The 21,072-nt window shown below is 38.4% G+C and overlaps 1 protein-coding gene across 1 annotated transcript in view; it reads right to left on the bottom strand.

Moving 5' to 3' along the window:
• Positions 1-21,072, bottom strand: part of LOC111143388 (ST6 N-acetylgalactosaminide alpha-2,6-sialyltransferase 3) — a 533,116-nt gene that overhangs the window by 56,812 nt on the left and 455,232 nt on the right. The gene's annotated exons all lie outside the window — the stretch shown is intronic.

Raw genomic sequence — 21,072 nt, 5'->3', positions numbered from 1 at the left:
TGGGGACTGACATACAGCTTTTAACCAGGAGCTCTTATTTTAAAAAGGAAAGCTAACACTCCAAAGAAAAGATGCATTGGTCCATACCACCAAGGCTGGGACACATGCCTGAAGAAAAGTTCCCAGGCCTTGGTGCCTGAATGCCATCACCAGTGAACACACTGTTGCTCATGTCCTCTTTCTGGTAGATTTTCATCAGTGTGCTGTTCCTTAATGATTCTTTACCTATGTTTGTGGGGGCACCACCATCCCCTAACTCCCCAAATCAGAACCTGAGAGTTACTCTGGATGCCTTATGCACTTCCATGTTTAGTTGCCATCAAACCTCCCTCCTCAGTATCTTCTAAGCCAGTCCACTCCAACCCATCCAACACTCTACTACTTCATTTTAGGGTCTTGTGATTCCTTACTGGAATTATATAGCAATAGGCAGCAATCCATTCTTCATCCCATTTGTCCTCCTTGTTATTTCTATTTCATTGTTTCTACACACTGTAGTCTGGATGATTGCTCTGAAGCACAAATCTGCTACTATTATCCCCTTCCTTCAAACCCTTCAGTGGCTCTCCACCAGTGTCAGGTGAGGTACAAAACTTTTGTCAGTGATGCCTGGGATGTTCTACCCCTTCTTCTTTTAAGTAATTGCCATTTGTCCTTGGGAACTCATCTCTGAAACAACCTGTTGACTTGTATGTCTCCAAGGGCTTCTTTGGGGGACGGGAGGATGCTCTGTCTGACTGGTCTCTGAATCCTCAGCACAGTGAGAGTGTCTGACATGGCCTGGGTTCTCAATATATGTTTAGTGAATGAATCAATGATGAAATTAATGAATAGTCTGTTCTCCTCCTGACCGGCCACAAAGGGCATTAGAGGATATGAGTAGTTTTCAGGTGCTACTGGAAATCAGAAGATGGAGAGAAAACTCAATTGTTTCATTTTTACAACAAAACTGTTAGTGTGTTTGCAATGTTTTGGAAGAGAACTTAGGAATGATTATCATTCCTCTGGTGACAGTGAATTTCCATTTCCTCTGCATATAAAGAGAAACTTTTGTTATGGCTTATACCGAGACATTTCGTCACTGGCTTCTCCATGACAGCTTAGTCTGCATGTCAGAGTCCCATTTCAGCTACAAAAATAGGTATTTGGGCTGCTTCAAGCTGCCATTCCAAGTGCAGAGTTTCCATTAACATGTCTCAGCTCTTCAGTTCCTCTTGACCAAAGAAGAGCCCAGATAGAGTTCACAAGACCAAATTCTTTGCCTTAGCTTGAGGCAGGCCACACAAGGATCAGGGAGGGAGGAAGGGGTCACCCTTCCAACTAGCTAAGTCAGAAGAAATCAACCCTGCTGACAAAGGAGTGAGAGATGCCAAAGCCAGATCACCTCACCCCTAGTCCTTCCATACACCATTGGAGTTTCCTTATCCATTCTAGTCTCTTCTTCATTGGTTTAATGAAAGAGAGTTTAGTACCTTAGACAGTTTCAGGGTCTCTCTGGCTGGTTGACCTTGGAGGCTTGGGAAAGAAATATGCTCATGCCTCAATTCCTTTACCTGAGACACTTTCTGGGACTTGCACGTTACTTTCAACAGGAGAAACTGCAGGTCATAAGGAAGAACATTTTAAAAACTGGAGCTACCGCCTGGTAGAATGGGCTGCCTCAAGAAGAATAGAGATTCCTGTGCCTGGAGGTTTTGAAAAGAGGCGGATAATTAATGATTCATATGCTGGGGAGAGGATTCAGCCATGGGGAACAGGAGTACAGAGTAGGTAGAACAGAGAGAGCAGACCATGTAATATTCAAGTCTCTTCTATCTCTGAGAGTCTATGAGCCTAATAGATTTGACTCAACCGATGATAAATTCTATCCATGTGCACTTAAGTAATTGTCAAAAGACTGTAAAATATCATCTAGAAATAAGACTAATAAGACTTTCTCATTTTTATGTAATTCACTATTTTAGACACACAGATTAGAGAAAATTTCTGATCATGAATTTAACACATCATCACTCAAAACTGTACCAAATATCAAGTCCTATAAATGCTTATTTAGAACAGTTAAGCTACAAATTATTTACTGGATTTTAAAGTTTTACACTGGGTATTTCTACCCTTTCCTTTCCCATTTCCATTATTATGACCCTTACAAAGACATTGTTGGATTATTAGTTACAGTATTTTTAGTACCTAAAACAGTAATTGGTACATAGTAGGTGTTCAAGTAATACTTTTTGAATGGTGAATATTTCTTACCCACAAGATTGGACAAAAAAGATAAAGGTATTTTTCTAGCGTGAATATTTTCCTTGGATACTTTTCTTCTGCCCCTGCCACCACCCACTCCTACCCAGAATAGCTCTAAATACTCAAAGAACATGATGAGACCACCCATTACTTCCTAGAACTGTAAGACCAGATGATAAACACAAAATGTTAATAGTAATTATATCTCAATAGATAAATTATTAAATGTGCTTATTTTTTTCTTTATGCTTTTTCATTTCTCATGATTTTTCTAAAATGAACTTTTATTATTTTTGAATGATACAAAAATAAAAGGAGAGAGAAAAGGAATACGATGTCACCTCGGCCATACCTTCATACAAATCTGGCCCACATCTCTATAAACATGGATTCAAGAGATTGTTTTTTCTTTTCATCCATGTAAATGAAGCACAAGAAATGTGACCTGGGCCACACAGTCTCACAAGGTCTGGGTAGAGAACAGTTGAATGCTTAGGATCCCTGGATCAGGGCAGGGTTCAATCTTGAGTTGTTCCCTACTGTGTAATTCACATGGAGATACCTCAAAAAATTAAAAGCAGAGCTACACTATGACCCTGCAATTGCACTCCTGGGTATTTACCCCAGATACAGATTTAGTGAAAAGAAAGGCCAATGTTCATAGCAGCAATGTCCATAATCGCCAAACTGTGGAAAGAGCCAAGATGTCGTTCAATAGACAAATGGATAAAGAAGATATGGTCCATATATACAATGGAATATTACTCAGCCATCAGAAAGGATGAATACCCAACTTTTGCATCAACATGGATGGGACTGGAGGAGATTATGCTGAGTGAAATAACTGAAGCAGAGAAAGTCAATTATCATATGGTTTCACTTACTTGTAGAACACAAGGAATAGCATGGAGGACATTAGGAGGAGAGGAAAAGTGAAGGGGGGGATATCGGAGGGGGAGATGAACCATGAGAGACTATGGACTCTGAGAAACAAACTGAGGATGCTGGAGGGGAGGAGAGCGGATGGGTGAGCCTGGTGGCGGGTATTAAGGAAGGCACGGATTGCATGGAGCACTGGGTGTGGTGCATAAACAATAAATCTTGGAACACTGAGAAAAATAAAATTAAATTAAGAAATAATGCTGCAATAAACGTAGAGTTGAATATAAAAAAAAAATCACATAGAGAGCACTGTTTCCTTGAATATCAGAACACTTGCTCTGGGTGTTTAAGATATATGTGATTGTGACGCTAACTGCATGCCAATCAACAACAGGATTTGTAAAGTGGAAGGAGGAGGCAGGTGACACAGTGACCTGTCAGAGGGTTCATATTGCCTTTGATGTTTCAACAAGGAACTAGATGCTTTTGAGAGGAGCCAAAAGACAGTTTCATTCACAAAGACCGGTAATCACTTTTAAAAAGTGCCCGTGAGAATCATCGGGAGCCTGGCATGCTCCCTGAATGAGAGTTGGCCAAGTGACTTCTCAGGTTTGCTCAGCATTGCCTTGAGTGCGAGGTACAACTAAAACAATGAAGCCTATTTTCCCACAACTCCTCGAGCAACACATTTCTAATCGAGCTGCATTGATCACTGAGCAAAGATTATCCATTTCTACAAAACTTAGTTAACTTTCTGGGCTATGGTCTGAGTTCAGCAAAGCTTCCCTTAACTGATAAGACAAGCAATTTCATTTTCTTCTCTAGTGAATTTAAGGTACTAAGTCACTACCTAGAAGTGTTCGAAATGGTATCTTCTTGTCTCCTTGCCAAGCCGTAAGACTAACAATACTTTTGACAAGCTGAAAAATTCCTTAGCTGCCTGCTGTTTCTGCAACAAATTTCCTTCATCAACTAGTTCACTAATTTGGGCCTTCTTGAGGACTCAGCTAATTTGTAAGAACAGGTGGCTCATTCCATAAGTGTTCAATAAAGATTCACACATGATTACACATACAGCATTGCCTTAAAAACAAATGAAGAAATGTGTGTATTTATGGAGAAGCTAAAGAGACAGACAAGAGATTCTTCAGTAGCTAATGGTGTACATCTGGTGATTAGTAAAATAATTTGAAAAACTGATGGGGAAAAGAATGGAGGCCAGTGACATAAGGATATAAAGTCCTTGTCACATAGACAATGAACTATTCTTGGGAAACCACAAAGAGATACTGCATAGGAGAACAAACAAACAAAAACACTACTAATTATAGCCTCACTTTAATTTTTTTCTTTATTCTTATGTTTACCTGAATTTGTGCTCATTCATTCATACATAACACATTTTCTGAGCACTTAATAGCACTTTCTGTGTGTCAGGCACTGTTTCAGTCAATCAAAGTCACCTAATCTCTTTTGTTATAAAAAGAGGAAAAGGTATGTTATGTGGTTAGGAAAATATCATAACCTTGTTTAAAAAGTAAATGAAATGCTGGGATATTACTGGAATAGTAAAGAAAAATAGTTCATATAAAAAGTGGTAAAGTCAACCAACCAACAAGAAGAAAAAGAAAAGAACTACAGCAACAAAACAGCTAATGTTTTTGTTGACTTAAGGGTGATTTTCCCATGTGAAAGATAACTTATTTAACAAAAAGTCCTAACATATGAGAAAAACAGAGGATACCAAGTGATGTTATTCTGTATTTTGATTTTGACTTAAAGAGAATAATTTCTACTAAAAGAGTTTTTCTACTAAATTTCTACTAAAACAGAATTTCTACTAAAAGAATAATTTCTACTAAAAGAGAATAATTTCTACTAAAACAGTAACTCTTTTAGTAACTTTCCCCTTTTCTCTTTGTAAGAGAGTAAGAAAACCCATGTGGATGTTGCATAAATCATTCTCTTACAAACCATCAGCACCTAATAGTACAAGGTACAGTGTGTGCCACAATGGATTTGAATTAACACTTACATAATAGGGTGACAATGAATTCAGTCACTCTTTACATGTGGTAAATAAAGAGAATCAAGTCACTCAGGCAAAACAGACCTTTCTTTCTTATTTATAATTCTAGCTATCCTTTTCTATTTATCTAGGAAAAAGGAATGTTTGCATTTATAAGATAGTAAATACTTCTAGTCCTCTGGAGGTTTAAAATACAAGTTAATGGAGGTGAGGAATTCAACACAGTTCCATACAAAAAACATGATTTTCTAAAAGAAAGAGGACCCGGTACATCTACAACCTCTGATACTGAATATTGAATATTTATACTGAACATATTATATTCAATAAAAAGAATACATTTTGAATATTCTTTGAATAATTCTTCGACTTTGAATATTCTTCAACTGGTATAAGGATGATTGGCCTTCATAAATGTGGAAGTTACCTCTTTTAAAAATAGAGGGGTATAGGGGCAGCCCACATTATTTTGATTCAAGGGGACCAAGAGGGGCTCAGTCATTTATTTGCTTTCATTAATTTGTTCATTTAGTCCATAAACATTTACTGAACATTTAATAGAAACTACATATTTTGATAAGCTCAAAGCAAATGAAGACAAATAGAACATTATTGTTAACACAGTAAAGTTAGTAAGTGCTAGGAGAAGGGCATGTAAACTTGAGAGGGGGGTCTACACCAAATTTCCCAGTAGAGATGATGATGGATCTAAGGTTTAAAGACTAAGTAGAGGATTGTTACAAGAAGGGGGTTGGGATATAGAAAGTTATCACAGGGCAAAGTGGAGACAAAAAGTTGTAAAAACAAACCACAAACAAACATAAAACAAAATAATCCATAATGTACTATGAAAATAAAAGTAGTTTGGTCTAGCTGTAGAGATGGGAAGAAGACAAGGAGGTAGGAGATAAGTTCAGGATGAGTTCAAGAAAAATCTCATCTGCTAAACTAGGGTCTAGAAACCGTGGGTGTACAACAAGAAAAATGGGTGAGAAAGAGTGAAGATAGCTTAAGGGCTTATGTGGCACCATATGTAAACCAATAGACATATTATGAGACCATATTGTGTATATTATTTAGGAGAAGAGAGAGAGAAAGGGGCAAAAAGATTATTCAAAGAAATAATGGCTGAAAACTCCCCAAATCTAGGCAAGTAAGCAGACACCCAGATTCAGAAATCTCAAAGGATCCCAAAAAAGATGAACCCAAAGAAATCCACATCAAGATACACTGTAATCAAACTGTCAACAGTCAAAGACAAAGAAATACTTTTGAAAACAGGAAGAGAAAAGTAACTTGTTTCAAGGGAACCCCCATGAGATTATCAGCAGACTTTTCAGTGAAACCTTGCATGCTAGAAGGTTCAGGATAATATAGTCAAAGTGCTGAAATTAGTCTTCTGACCAAGAATACTATTCCTGGCAAAACTGTCCTCCAAAAATAAAGGAAAGATAAAGACTTTCTTAGACAAAAGGCTGAGGGAGTTCATCACTTACTAGACCTGCCTGAAAAGAAATGTGGAAGGGAGTTCTTCAAGTTGAAACAAAAGGAGGTTAGACAGCAATATGATAGTATAAGAAAATATGAAACTCATCGGTAAAGGTATGTATATAAAATAAATACAAAATACCATATTACTATAGGTGGATAAATCACTTTCCTTTCTGGTTTGTATTTAACTCAACATTTTTAATCTAGTGTCCAGTCATACATCTAATTTTTCATTTCCCACATTTTTTTAAAAAGTTTAATTCCATTAGAGTTAGCATACAGTGTTATATTAGTTTCAGTTGTGTAATACAGCAATTCCACAATCCTCTATGACTCAGTGCTCACAGTACATGTACTCTTAATCCCCTTCACCTATTTTACCCACCCACCCCACTTGCCTCCCCTCTGGTGACCATCAGTTTGTTCACTATAGTTAAAGGAAATCACTTTTAATTCTACTATAAAAGATAAAAGACAAAAGTATTAAAAATAACTAAATGAAATTATATTTACGGATACATAACATAAACAGATGTCAAATGTGGTATCAGTAATGTATAATGTGTACAGGTAAAGGTGTAGGGTTTTTGGATACAAGTGAAGTTATTATCAACTTAAAATAGATTGTTATAACCGTAAATATTTTATGTAAGCCCCATGCTTAACATAAAGAAAATACTCTAGAAGGGACATAATAGAAATAGTGGGTATAATGATTAATTTTATGTGTTAACTTTAATGGGCTAAGGAATGTCTACTTAGCTGGTTAAATACTATTTTGGGGTGTGTCTCTGAGAGTGTTTCTGGAAGGGTTAGCATTTCAGTTGGTGGACTGAGTAGGCAAGATGACCCTACTCAATGTGGGAGGGCACTATCCAATCCATTGAGAGCTTGAGTAGAACAAAAAGGCAGACAAAGTTTGAATTCCCTCTCTGCCTGACTATTTGAGCTGGGACATCAATCTCCTTTCTTCAGAGCTCCTGGGTTCTTAGGACTTTGAACTGTACCACCAGCTGTCCTTCAGCTTCCAGATGGATTTTCAGTCTCCATAATTGTGGGGTCCAGTATCTTATGACCTATCAGGTTTATTTCTCTACAGAACCCTAACTAATACAGTAGGAAACCATAGAGAGATTTTAATCAGGGGTGTGATATGATTGGATTTGTTTTTTGGAGGAGGTCAGACCAGAAGTACAGATAGTATTTCAAAAGAAATTTTAATAATTCAGTGGAAAGATTCCAATTAAAATGCAGCAGGTGATAACTGGACTTATTGTGGGGATCGCTCTGTAATGTATAAAAATATCGAATCATTATGATGTGCACCTGACAATAACAGGATATTGTATGTCAATTAACTTCAGCAACAATACTTAAAAAGGAAAAAAAGAAAACCACAGTGGAAATGGGAGAAGTACAGATATGACATAGAACAGATAAAATTCGATGCAAATTTGAATGTGGAAGATGAGAAGCCTTGCCCATCAATAAGGATGTTGTCATTCTGCCCATCTTAGGGAAAATAAGCCAAGGAGAAGTTTTGGGAGAAAAGAAAATGTGCTCAGTTTCAGGCAGTTTGAGTTTTAGTTGCCAACAAAGGTACTGAAGTACAGACATCTTATAGATAACTGATTCTTGATTCTGGATCTCATAGGCTGAGAATATGAACATGGAAGTGCTGAGTCCATGGACATGGATGAGGTCACCTAAAGAATTATATATAGAACAAAAGGGAAAGAACCAAGAAAAAGATCCTGGGGAGAACGATATTTCTGAATTAAGGAAAAGAAAATCCAAAGAAGGAGATGAAAGAGGAACATACAGAGTGAGGGCCCCCAAGGGAATAGAAGAGAGAATTTTGTTAAAGGGAAATGGATCAGATGCCCCAGAAAGAGAAATAAAAACAAAGAAAATGTCCATGCAGTTTCGCAACATTGCACACCACTGGCAAGTTTATTGGTATGGTAGTGTGAAAACTCAGCTGCATGAGTTAGAGACAACAATGAAAATTTAGGGAGAAAGAGGTACACACCACTTTGAAGTACTTATATAAAGGATAGAAGAGTTTATCATATTAATGACAGGAGAGTATGGGATGGAAAAAAATAAAGAGTAAGAAAAATGGAATTAAGCATTATCATAGGTTGCATGGAGAAAAATCAACAGTACAGAGAACTCATTGAATGTATGGAAGGAAAGAAGCAAAAAAGCAAGGAAGGAAGGAAGGGAAGGCAGATGGAAGGAAGGAAAGAAAGAATGGAGGGAGTAAGAAGGGAAGGAAGTAGGGAGGTTGGGAGGAAAGCAAAACAAGGACTGAGGGCAGAGGATCCAAAGCATAGGTAAAGAATTGCCCATTACTATACATATATATATTTTTAAATTTATTTATGTGACAGAGAGAGAGAGAGAGTTAGAGTGCATAAGCAGGGGGAAGGGCAGAGGGAGAAATAGGCACCTGGGATCATGCGGAGCCAAAGTCAGACACTTCACCAACTGAGCAGCCCAGGTGCCCCTATACATACATTTTAATGATATTTCATAAAGGTTTTATATATCTTATAGAGATATTTTATTAACATATTCCATAAAGTTGGAATAAATTTATTAAGATATTCCATAAAATTCATGTTGATTTCAGATGGACATTATTAGCTCAACTAACGTGAGTGTACACTACTGAGAAATGGCTGAATTAACTCGCTACATTAGACCCAACACTCACACAGTTTAGAGCACGGCCCAGCCCTTTAACTTTGCCGCTCAGTTACGGAAAACGGATGGCGTTCACATCTAGCATCAGACGGAAAGTGATTGGTGATTCAAGCCACCTAAACCTAGATGAGACCCTAAGTCACTTGATTCTTGAAGAGAAAAGTAGATGGAAAAACTGATTTCCTCAATTTTATGAACATCAAATGCAAGAACACAGAAGTTCCATGGCTTAAAAAAAAATCTCTGATGCTCAGAGTGATAAAATATGGGTCTAATCAAAATGACTCAGTACTGAAGAGTAAGCTCTGGAGCACCCAATTACTTAGTGCTGTTTCTGGTGAGAAATATGATATTTGGGGCTATCGCCTAACCTGCAGCCATAAATAATACACAGGGTGAGAAGTGGGAGGAGGCTCTCCACATGCTATCCTGCGTGATTTTAATTGTGGTCCTATTAAGAGAGTAATTATTTGGGAGTGATTTTTTAAGCAATCAGGTTTTCACATCCAGACTGCACTTCTCCAGAAGTTGACTTGCTAATAAAGTTGCATTTGCAACCCATATTAACATGATTTTATTTTGAACATGTCATTTTGATTTGCCTAGGAGTCTTGTTTTGATTTGCCTGGCTAATTTTGCAGCAGAATAAACACAGAATTTTCTTTAGTTGTCTCAGCTTATGCAAGGTTAATCTGGCCGGCCTTGTACTGGGTGAAATAAGGGACTTACCGTGTTCCTACTAATTCATTTTTGCCAAGCTGAAATCCATTTTCAGTCTGGAATACTTCTTCCTTCTTGCCTGTACTGAACTTGTTTTGTATCAATAAGACAAAATACGTCTTGGAAGGAAAACATAATATTTTTTAAACTATTATTTTTTTATATTGTTTTGGTTGCTTTCACTTCAAACAAGTGTACATTTGAGCAGCAGAGACAATAGTATATGGCTCTTCATTCATTTCCCTAGAGAATGGCTTATCAGCAGCTGAAGAAGGGGTTATTTTATTCTGCAAAATGCATAGCAGAGCCTTTGACAAGCAGTACTCACCAATGTCTGCTCAGAATGCCTGGGTGCTTCCACAGACAAGCCATCCCCTGGAGCACTTACACCCATTTATTCTTCTCAATTTCCCTCTAGGTTTCTAGCTACCAGATGAGCAAAATAAATTAAATTAACAAAATCCATTTGGAAAAATGCATCTTTTGTGATGGGTTCCAGGAAATGCTTAGCACAGGCATGAACACTGCTTGCATTTCCCCTCACACCCGAGCTGGCTTCGCTGTGATACATGAGTGCAGACACTCCTGGCAAACCTGGGATTTGAGGCGAGGGTTCATTAATGCACCTGCACGCTAAGTAATGAACGGTGTGTCAGTATTTCTACTATGCCTTTCCATCGCCTCCTCTCCATAGTGTAGGAGCTCAGTCTGCTATTGTTTGGTTGGCTAAAAACTGCTGGAGTGGGTGGGGAATGGTTGTGTGTGTTGAAGTAGGTGTTAATCCATGCACTGTTTCAATGCAGTCAGCTCCTGTAGAGATTCCAAATTACAAAGCGACTGCACAGGGTTTATGGACAACTCTCATGCTGGGTTAGAGATGGTCTGCAAAGAGAGTGTCAGGAAGAAAGTACACACACGATACAGAAGCGGGCTTGGACACAAACCTTCCATACGTTTCTGTAGATAGGCTTTGGTACGGTAAAACAACGGGAAATGGTTTGCATAAATCAGTTCAATTACTGGAGGAAATGCACAGGAGTCCTGGAATGATGACCAGACTACGGTTGGAAGGGCAAGGCTCGAAGCATGCCTCTCCTGTGTACCTGTCATCTGATCTCAGGCAAGCTGCTGAACCTCTCTGAGCTTTACAGGCAAGGTGTGATAACACCTGCTTCACAGGGTGGCTTACAGGATGGAATGACACAATAGATAAGCAATCTCCCAAGGCCCGCAGTAAGCGAGTTGGGCGGTCTGCCACGCCCTGGGGATATAGAATAGTAAGTCTTGAGTTTAAAGTGTTTTCTTCATTGCCTTGATTTCTGAAGCCTCTTCTCCCATTGCCATAAGACCACAAGGCAGCAATAACCTTATTTCGATCAAACAGATACAACCACCGAGGTATGTAATTATTTGCTTATTAGATCAAATGAAACAGATACTCAACAGAGAGTCTTTGGTCCTGATACACAACTGACAATTGCAAGCTTAGAAGGCAGATCTTCCTTTATTACATTCCACAACTGGTTCCAAATGGACACGCCCAGCCCAGACAGACTGAAGTATCCAGGTAAATAACTGAAATGCTCAGAAGAGAACAGTAGGTCCTTGGGACCGTGACGTAAGGATCCACAAGAGACAGCACCAGTTGGATTTGATCTGGGCGGTTCAAAGGACATCTTGGAAATATCAAAGAAATTAAAAATTAAAACTGCAATATTATTAAGTACCTTCACATTTGGATATCATTGCATCTGGTGGAGAGACTGCCCAGTGGTGCAGCTTTACAATGTTTTATTGTGTAAAGGGAAAGGGAAAAAATGACATTTGGTAACACTGTTTTGTTAGTTTTTAGTACATCACTGGAATTCACTTTGCTTCAGTTTTTCTAGGAAAATGTTGGAAGTAAATAACAATCGGTACTCCCCCTGTTTCTTTGATTATTGTTCTCTTGTTAGTACCTTACTTTGCCAGTCATATCAAAAGTAAGGGCATGATTGCTCCCATGAATATGCATAATTATAGAGCCTACACCAGCTTGCATAGTATATTAAACCTGAAATTGAAATTCCAATCAGATGTGTTATGGTACAGTGAAACATCAAAACCAAGAATAAGAGGGTCTCACTGCTTTAAAAAACATATTTAATTTGATCCAGGCATCCCCTGAAAACAGTACAAAAATATCTCTTTTGCTTTCCACATATATAATAGGGAAATATTCAGATCCTTTCCCTCTCTCTTTCTCCCTCTCCCTCCCTCCTTTCCTCCCTAGCCCCTCCCTCCCACCGTCCCTGTCTTTATTCTTTTTTTCCCTTTCTTTCACCACCAACTATTTATTGAGAGTGGGGTCGCCAACAGTCAGATTTCCTGGGGCAGAGTGGGTTCCAAGGATGTAAAAATTTCTGCTAAAACTGAGAAGTTTTTAAGTGACCTGGGATAAGTTGGTCACTGTAACTGAGAGTCTACTTTGTGCCTGGGACTCCTCTAGGTGCTAGGATTTCAGCAAGAAATAAAGCTGATCCCGTCTCATGTAGTATACTTTCCAATGGAGAGATGGAAAATGAATTCTAACAAACAGAGTAGGTGCTAGGAAGCAGAATCAAACAGGGGCAGAGGCAGATAGTGATGTGTAAGGCAGGGAGAGAACTTCATTCAGCAGGGTCCAACAGAACTTTTGCGATGGGGTGACATTTCAGCAGGGTGTGAAGAAAATGAGGGGACGAACCACAGGGTATCCCAGGGAAGAATGCTCCAGTACTTGGAAAGGTCCTGAAGCAGGAGTGTGCCCAAGGGTTGGAGCCACAGCAGGGAGGCCAGTGTGGCTGGAATGGGGCGAGAGGAGGCAGGATGTAGGACATGGAGGACCTGCTGTGACATTGCAAAGAACATGAACTTTTACTCTGAGTAATGAGAAACCACTGGAGGGTGATTTAGGTTTATAAGAAACGTTCTGGGTTTTGTGTAGAAAAGAAGATAGAGGGAGAGAGGGTAGATGTAGGAAGACTCGTGCGGGAGTTCTTGCCATAGTCCTTCTATTGTTGGGATGTCTAAAGTATGAGTTGCTCTTTACCTTCTAGTTGTTACCCAGGCCACTTTGAAAGATACTGTATATATCAAGCCACGTCTGAGGTATATATAGATGGACAGCCACGTGTATATAGTAGGTCACTACTTGGGAGTGGAATCTGGGAGAGCCTTGCTGGTTGGAATTTGACCTCCAAGGTTTCACATGGCACCTGCCATTCACTATTACCTAACATCTACTACTCAAAGAATTTGAGTAGTGGTATTTGTTAACCAAATATAAATATGCACTTACCTGACTAGTTTCTAAGTATATCAGAGTAGCAAACTGTCACTTAGACCAGTAACTGAAATAAAACAAAAATATAGCACTCCTCAAAATAGAAATACTTACAAAGAAAATCTGAAAAAAGACCTCTTAATAGTCTGGTGGTAAAAGTAATAATTTTGAATTATGTTAACATGCTTTTTCTTTCTGCAGTCTTTCATGCACATCCCCATAGTATTCCAGAGGGATCCATTTGCCCCAGGGAGGATTAGGATTATTAGGATAGGATTGCAAAGGTAAAGGGAGAGTTGATACATGGCTTTGGATATCCAGATCTTTGGCACAGGCAGCAAGACAATCGTTTGGAACAACTGGATCAGTTGAAAATGAAAAGGATTTTCTAAAATCTGTTAGCTTCAATTAACACATCAAGGACCAGGCCTGAAGCACAAATCAGGCATAGTTGTGCTTTTTCTATAACATAGAGAGGACATTTTTTCCATTACTGTAGCTGAGCTGCGAGGTTTATTGTTCCAGGAGGAAGGAGATGACTTAGAAGCAGCCCATTCGAGAAAGGAAGAGAAAAATGGGACATGGGGGTGGGGGAGTTTCCTCTTTCTTTGAGAACTTCCTTTGTGGGAAGAAACAGGGAGAGACAGAGGGGAACCCAATGGGAAGATATGTGTCCTGATGTCTCTTGATACGGAAGAGGTGGTGTGCTTGTGCTCTGGGAGGAGACTTCAGAGGTGGCCCCACAGAGGAAAATGGCCTGTGTTTAGCTATCCAGAATCTTACTCAACTCAAGCTTCCTCCTGCATTCTGGAAGACAGCGGGAGGAGGATGGCATGTGGCACGCCCCCAGCTGAAGTCATTTTGTTCCCAGCACGGCAAATCCCTATAAAGTTTACCCAGTGAGAGCCAGAAAAAAAAAACCACAGGCATCATGAATGAGATCAGAGGGGCCCTCTGCACTTAGATGCCAACACCAAGTGACACCTCCCACCCCTACTCCCTATACCCAGACACAATTTTGGGGAACAGAATGGGGAGGTAGAAAATTCTAAAAAGTTCAAGCTTTTACCCGGAAATGAGTATTTTGAGTGGAAAAAAAAAAAAAAAAAAAGAGAGAGAAAAAAAAAAAAAAAACAACTACCAAATTGAATTTTCCCTACTACCCAGGTGGAAGATGAGGAGCCTGAAGAGTAGATCAGTTTCAAAAAAATAAAGATGCAGGATTAAAAAAAAAAAAAAGATTTACCATTTACATTGCATATTTGAATTTGGTGTGTTACTGTTTGATCTCACCACTTTTGTATCACTAGTGGATCTACCAATAGTTTGGCATTTAATCCAAATCTGGCCTTGCCATGATGGTTGAAGCCATTTGCTGTGGTATTATTATTATTAGTAGTAGTAGTAGTATTAATTTTAAAGATTTTATTTTTAAGTAATCTCTACACCCAACGTGGGGCTCGAACTTACAATCCTGAGATCAGGAGCTGTATGCTCTACTGAATGAGCCAGACAGGCGCCCCTGCTGTGGTATTATTTTGAATCAAGTCCTTTCAAGGGTGGATCCAAGTGACATGAGACCTAAAACCTACATGATTGAGAGGAATGAGGGCCTTGAAGAAAAAATAAAATTACAAATACAAATTAGGTAAGAAAATAAATTTTTAGAAGGAAAAGGTAAATCACAAGTTATTGGAGACCTGAAGATTCAGTTCCTCCTCCTGTGATCTCTTTACCTCCAAAAGGGGCCCATGCAAGTCAAGGGCCCTGGTGCTCAAGCTTCATTAGCTTCCTGTTAAATCCCTGGTTCATCCTGGTAGGTTGTCCTGTTTTCTGCAAGAACCTACACTGCAAGATTGTCTATGGTCTAGTGAGAGGCAAACCAGCAGACGAGAAGTGGATAACGTACTTCTTTGCTATGACTCTCTTTATCAGAGAAATGTGGTCAAGTTCATCATATGCCCTTGGGTACTCCTCTGTGGACTTGGGATGCTCAATGGATCCTCCTTGAAAAAATGGGAGAAATTGTTGCTACTCTCTGCTCCTGGTGAAGGTATTAGGAACATTTACTATTAGTCAAAATATCTTTGGAGGGGCAGGAGGGAGAAAGAACACCGCTGAGCATTCCCATGGAAGCTGTGCTAAGAACTCTTCTATGGCCTTTATTTTCCTATGGAGAAAAACTTCTTGCTTCATATTTTTTCATAATAAAATCAAATTAAACATATATTGAACAGTTAAATAGTACAGTTTTCTCCACTGGGTAAATTAGATAAGATAATATATGTGAAGTGCTTTGTAACTGTACCATGCTAAATAAATGCAAAATATTTTTATTATTGTTATTATTGCTATTACTTCTACCGCTCGGGCATATGAAAGTTAAATTGGTTACTAAATATGCCTGACTTTGTCATCAGGTTGTTGCCGAGACTCCTAAACCCCAAGCACTATCTTCCTTTGGGGAATACCGGAGAAAACTATGTATGGGTGAAAAGGGCACCATTTTAAAGAAGGTGCCGGAAACAATCAGCATGACTTCTCAGGTACCTCTGATTCTCCAGACAAAAGCGATGGCAGGCTTCTGCCTCTCCAAGTGTGTCCCTTTGCCAGCATACAGAAGGGGCTGCAGGTTTTAAAGTAGATGGACCAACAAAGATTTAATTTCATCATTGGCTGAAGGCCTAATATCCCTTCCTCCCTTTTCATGGGATTCCTGCCCGCCTGGTTTAGTGAAGAGGGCCGCCAAACAAGACTGAAAACTGAGTGATTTCCCATTCTCATACAGCCATGTGGCTGGTGGTATTTTTCTTTAGTGGTGCTAAATATTTAATGGAATCTTAAGAGAAAAATTCTGTCTGTGTAATGTAAACACATTGTCAGGTGGCCGAAAAGAGTGCGATCTTGATTAAGCTGAATGTCAGGAGTATCGATAGGACCTTCTCAGTATTCCAAAGAGATGCCCTCAGGAAGTCTCCACGTCATGCTGGTGCTGCTGTGCCTTTTCTGGCACATCCACCAGATGGACTCCTGGTGCGAGAGCTGGTCCAACGCCACATGGGGCTTTGATCCCTTCCTCTGCACATCTGCTTAACAGCTTAGTCTTTCGACTATAGATTTCTAATTTGAGAATTAGCCTCTCTGACCTTTCTTGTACAGACATTTATATATTCTAGAATCCACAACAGATCCTAATCATTTACTAAACAAACAAAATTTTCAAGAGTTAAGTCAACATGCCAATTTTTACAAGGCAGACCTCAAACAAAGGGCAAATGCTACAGACAAGCACATTTTGCCACTAGGCAATAAAATTAATTAAAATTATTTTCCAGCTATGCCAGTTGGAGGATAGGAACTGCTGGACAGAGGCCTCAGTTCTGGGTACCTTTATTTTTTTATTTATATTTTATTTTTATTTATTTTTTTAGAGGGAAGGAGGAAGGGAGAGATAGGGAATCTTTTTTATTTTTTTAATTTTTTAAATAATTTAAAAAAATTTTTTATAAATGTATAATGTATTATTAGCCCCAGGGGTACAGGTCTGTGAATTGCCAGGTTTACACACTTCATAGTGCTCACCACAGCACATACCCTCCCCAATGTCCATAACCCCACCACCCTCTCCCTACCCCCCTACCCCTGGCCCCCCTCAGTTTATTTTGTGAGATTAAGAGTCTCTTATGATTTGGAGAGACAGAGAATCTTAAGCAGGCTCCACACCCAGCATGAAGCCTGACCCAGGGCTTGATCTCACAACCCTGAGACGTGAGCCAAAATCAAAGGTCAGATGCTTAACCAGCTAAGTCACCCAGGCATCCCTGGGTGTTTTTAAATAAATTGGTGGTTACCACCCATCATGGATGATGTTGAGGTGGTTTGCCTAGGTACCTTCTGATCTAACACTTGCCGCCACAGTATTATCCCCATTTCCTCTATGTTAATTCAAGCCCAGCTTATCACTTCCTTGGATTATATCAACACTTTCTTGGCTTACTTCCTTATCTACAGTGTCAGTCTAACATCCCGTCTTCCACATTGACACTTAATGATCTTTTCTTCCTTTTTATTCGTTTTGTAGGAACTCACATACCATATTATTCATTCCTTTAAAGTATAGAGTTCAGTGTTTTTTAGTATATCCACTGAGCTGTGTATCATTACCACAATCTACTTTTCTAGACTGTTTTTGTCAGCCCCAAAGAAACTCTGCACCCATCAATTTCTCCATCTTTGTCAATACTCATTATTGTCTATCTTTTAGATAACAGCCATCCTAGAACTCATGAAGTGGACGCTCACTGTGGTTTTGATTTGCATTTTTCTGATACCTAATGATGTTGAACGTCTTTTCATGTGCTTAGTGGCTAGTTGCATATTTTTGGAAAAATATCTATTCAAATTCTTTGTCTATTAAAATCATTTTTAATTGGGATTTTGTCTTCTTGTTGTTGAGTTGTAATAATAATTCTTTATATGTTCTAGATACAAATCTCTTATCAGGTATATGACTTGCAAATATTTTCTCCTATTTTCTGTGGGTTATCTTTTTTCACTTTCTTGATAGTTTCCTTTCAAGTGCAAAAGGTTTTAATTTTAGTGAAGTCCAGTTTCTCTATTTTGTTGTTGCTTATGCTTCCAGTGTTGAATGTAAGAAACCATTGTCTAATCCAAGATCATGAAAATTCACTCCTGTGTTTTCTTTCAGGGGTTTTAACGTTTTATTTCCTACCTTTAAGTCTGTGATCCATTTAGTTAATTTTTGTATATTGTGTGAGGTAGGAGTCTAACATTTTTTTGTATGTGGATATGCAGCTGCCCTAACACCATTTGTTGATAGGGCGCTCTTACCTACACGTTCGTCTAAGGGTTTCATTTCACTTCACTCAAAATTCCTCAGTAGCTCACTATTGCATGTGGTGGTGGTTTCCAGACTTGGGCTTCCTCAACCAGCAAAATAAAATAAACAATTTTGGGAGACTTACGTAGGGTTTCAAACTTTCTATTATTATTCAGGAGAGCAAAAGGTAAAACAAATAATTTTTATACTATCTACATAATTTAACAAGAATATGTTTTACATAGATGCACATGTCAGTAAAGAAAATACTCTCAGAAGCCAAGTAATTTAAGTAAATTTAACTTTATTAAAAACTAGGCAGATTGCCCCTCTTTTAAATGCCGTTGTGGAACATGAAATATTTATCACTGTCTGCCATTTGGCAAACACCATGTATGGCTCCTCCTACCTAAGAAACTTCATCTTTTTTCATGTTGCTCCTGTATACCTTCATGATTCAGGTACATCAAATAAACTTGATTTACTGTGTTTCTAATATGAATGTTATGAGAATGATACAAATGCCATAGGTGTTTAAATGTCATTTCCAGCCTATCTGATCTATATTTCTTGGGTAAGGAATTAGAATAATTAATGCAAAAACTAAGTTAAATCTCAACATCACTCCCAACTATCTATAGACAAGATTTTACCTTTCTTAGGGGCACGTGGGTGGCTCAGTTAGTCAAGCATCTACCTTCGGCTCAGGTCATGGTCCTGGGATCAAGCCCTGTGTTAGGCTCCCTGCTCGGTGGGGAGCCTGCTTCTCCTTTTCCCTCTCCCTTTTTTGACAAAAGGGCCAAGACAATTTGTAGAGGGGAGAAATAGTTTTTTTCCAAAAATAGTGCTGGACCATGGTATATCTATGTGAAAAATAATTAAGTTTTACTCTCTCTTCACACCACACACAGAAATTAGCTAAAATGGATTACAGATCAAAGAACAAGAGTTAAAACTATAAAACTCTTAAAAGAAAATAAAGGAGTAAATATTCCTGTCTTTGGCTTAGGCAAGTTCTTCTTAGCTATGACATTAAAATCTCAAATGACAAAAGAAATAATGTGTAAATTGGACTTCATCAAAATTAAAACCTTTCGTGCTTCAAAGAAAACTGTCAAGAAAGTGAAAAGGAAACCCATAGAAAAATGAGAGAAAATATTTGCAAATTATATATCTAACAAGGGACTTGTTTCTAGAATGTATAAAGAATTATCAAACCCAACAACAAAAAGACAACCAATTAAGAAATGGCAAAAGATTTGAATAGAGTTTTTCCCAAGAAGACTGACAACTGGAAAATAAGCACATGAAAAGATGTTCAACATCATTAAGTATCAGAGGACTGCAAATCAAACCCAAATGAGATTCCACTTCATATCCACTAGGATGACAAATCCCAAAAAGATAAGACAATAACAAGTGTTGACAAAAATGGAGAAACTGAGACTCTCATACATCACTGCTAGAGATATAAAATGGCATAGCTGCTCTGAAAGACAATCTGGTCTTTCCTCAAAATGTTAAACATAGAGTTAGCATGTGACCCACCAATTCCACATCTAGGTATATATCCAAGAGAAATGAAGATGTACGGTCACCCAAAATTTGTACATGAGTGTTCACAGCATAATTATTCATAATAACCAAAAGGTGGAAACAATATAAATGTTCATTAATTGGTAAATGAATAAATAAATTATATAGGTATATATTCATATAGTGGAGTATTTTTCCATTATAAAAAATAATGAAGTGCTGATACATTCTAGATCACTGATGAACCCCTAAAACACTATGCCAGCTGAAATAAGCCAGTCAAAAAGGTCACCCATTATATGATTCTATTTATATGAAATATTCAGAATAGGCAAATCTATACGGACAGAAAATAGATTAGTGGATGCCTAAAGCTGGGAGGTAGATTATGGATATTGGGAAGTGACTATTAGTGGGTAAATCTGGGGGGGGTGATAAAAATTGTTCGAAAATTGATTGTGTTGATGACTGCACAACTCTGTACTAAAAAGCACTGAACTGTAAACTTTAAATGAGTGAAATATGTGGTATGTGAATTACATATCTCAATAAAACTGTTTATAAAAACAGTGTCCTATTCCCAGAGTTTCAAATTTAGTTGCTCTGGCACACAGGGCCTTAAAAAAATGTGGTCATTCTAATGTGCATTATCAAACTTTTCCTTTAATTTTCCTGATCTACTTTAGAAAAATTTATTCAATTTGTCACTCCTGCGCCCTTTTTTACACTTGCTATTTTCTCACTCTCCAGCTGATCAATATCCTCACTCTAACTTTATCCCCAAATCTGAACATCCCCCAACCCCTCTGACTAATCAATTTCTCACCCTCTTTGGATCTGGTTCAAATCTTATTGCCAGAAGACCTTGAATGACTGGCTCCCACTTTGCTTTGATAGTTGCTACTTGCTGTGTGCTCCAGACTGATTGGTTCATATGTACTCACCTGGCTCTCCAACCTTTGTCTGGGAGCAGGAAGAAACCTTGAAGGGAAGTAGTTGCCACCCCACCCCCATCTTTTTACCACTGATACAAATGAAGTCCAGAGGAAGTAGAGTTCAATTCTAAGTACCTGCCTACCTTGTATTTGTTGACATTTTGTTTTTTAATTATTTCAAGTAATTCCTCATGTATTTGTTTTATCTGCCTGATTAGATTACTATCTCCTTTAAAAAAAATTAAAAAAAAAGATTACTATCTTCTTGAAGATACATAGTAACTTCATCCCACATGAATTTCCCGAGTCTGTTAACAATAAAATATATGCTCACCCTAAGGAGCCGATATTTCTGGTGTCTTCGTGAAATCTCTTC

This window comes from Enhydra lutris, unplaced genomic scaffold (genome assembly GCF_002288905.1).
Source record: "Enhydra lutris kenyoni isolate GAN:26980312 unplaced genomic scaffold, ASM228890v2 scaffoldscaffold9, whole genome shotgun sequence".
In the NCBI taxonomy this organism is placed as follows: Eukaryota; Metazoa; Chordata; class Mammalia; order Carnivora; family Mustelidae; genus Enhydra; species Enhydra lutris.
This window is presented reverse-complemented; position numbering and strand designations above follow the sequence as displayed.